This window comes from Notothenia coriiceps, unplaced genomic scaffold (assembly GCF_000735185.1).
Source record: "Notothenia coriiceps isolate Sejong01 unplaced genomic scaffold, NC01 NC01_scaffold00007966, whole genome shotgun sequence".
NCBI lineage: Eukaryota > Metazoa > Chordata > Actinopteri > Perciformes > Nototheniidae > Notothenia > Notothenia coriiceps.
In genome coordinates this window covers 1-1,593 of record NW_011340667.1, presented here as the reverse complement: position 1 = coordinate 1,593, position 1,593 = coordinate 1, and the positions used below count along the sequence as shown (strand labels likewise).

Genomic DNA, 1,593 nt, shown 5'->3' with positions numbered 1-1,593 from the left:
AGCAGTGAGCGGACAAAACACACACTTCAGGTTAGAATATCACACGTAGCTATTTTAATTACCTCTCAAACTACCTAAACTAGTTATAGATATGTTTAGTTTTGCTGTCGGGTCACTCATTACTGGATTCGCGAGCTGCATGATACTGGCATAATAGAATGCCCGATCGGATCGGGCAACCAGCAGGTGAGGCTTCATTGCCCGAGCTAAATACTAGATGGCCCCGGGCCATCCTTAATGTCGAGCCCTGTGATTCCAAAGAGTCTTGCACTAAACAGGCTTTAGGGCCGACTCGTTAGGGCCAGAAGCAGACTGCGGAGCTCATGCAGAATGCTATTGGCATTTGGTGCAGTGAGGACTTCGATCAAGATCTTATTCACATCACACAATAGACTTACCGCCCGAACAGGGACTTGAACCCTGGACCCTCAGATTAAAAGTCTGATGCTCTACCGACTGAGCTATCCAGGCTTCGAGAAGTACTTCTTCTGGAGGAACCAATCACACAAGGTCCAACCGGAGCAGACCATTGGATTACCATGAGACCTGTTTATGGCAGGGTCGTATGTGGCCTTGTTGGGGCCTTGAAAACGTTTAAAGTGACATGCATTTCCCCACGGAGTCTTCCAGAAACTGGTTTTAACCTCAATCAAGACTTCAGTCACATCAAACAATAGACATACCAGCACAAATACAACAACAGCATGTGCATATAATAGAGACTGGACTGTGGACAGACCCATACATGTATTTTATGTATGATGGATGCTTGCATAGAGAAACACACACACATATACAAACACACACACACATTCTCAGATAGTGTATATATGCTAAAGTGACAGAGATAAATAGAGGTTCGAGCAGCAGTTCCGCTTCAACACACACATCAACAGAGAGTTTGAGTCAACAGCAAACACAAAGTGTGTGTATGTACCTGTGTGTGTGCTCAGAACATGTGCGTGCATGTATTGTGTGATGAAGAGCCAGAACAAGGTGTGTGTGTACATCTGTGTGTGATTGTGTCTGCCTATATGTGTGTGTGTGTGTGTGTGTGTGTGTGTGTGTGTGTGTGTGTGTGTGTGTGTGTGTGTGTAGGGCGAGCACTAGCCAGCGTCCAGCCACAAGAGTGTGTGTGTGTATGTGTGTGTGTGTGTGTGTGTGTGTGTGTGTGTGTGTGTGTGTGTGTGTGTGTGTATGTCTGTGTGTGTGTGTGTGTGCGCGTGTGTGTATGTCTGTGTGTGTGTGTGTGTGCGCGTGTGTGTATGTCTGTGTGTGTGTGTCTGTGTGTGTGTCTCTGTGTGTGTGTGTGTGTGTGTGTGTGTATGTATGTGTGTGTTTGTGTGTGTGTGAGTGTGTGTGTGTGTGTGTGTGTGTGTGTGTGCGTGTGTGTGTGTGCGTGTGTAGGGCGGCACNTCTATAACTAGTTTAGGTAGTTTGAGAGGTAATTAAAATAGCTACGTGTGATATTCTAACCTGAAGTGTGTGTTTTGTCCGCTCACTAGCAGTGAGCGGACAAAACACACACTTCAGGTTAGAATATCACACGTAGCTATTTTAATTACCTCTCAAACTACCTAAACTAGTTATAGA

General features: G+C 45.6%; 1 non-coding gene across 1 annotated transcript; it reads right to left on the bottom strand.

Moving 5' to 3' along the window:
* Positions 1-398: 398 nt before the first annotated feature.
* Positions 399-471, bottom strand: trnak-uuu (transfer RNA lysine (anticodon UUU)). The gene has a single exon. It is a non-coding gene; the product is annotated as a tRNA-Lys (tRNA).
* Positions 472-1,593: the final 1,122 nt, after the last annotated feature.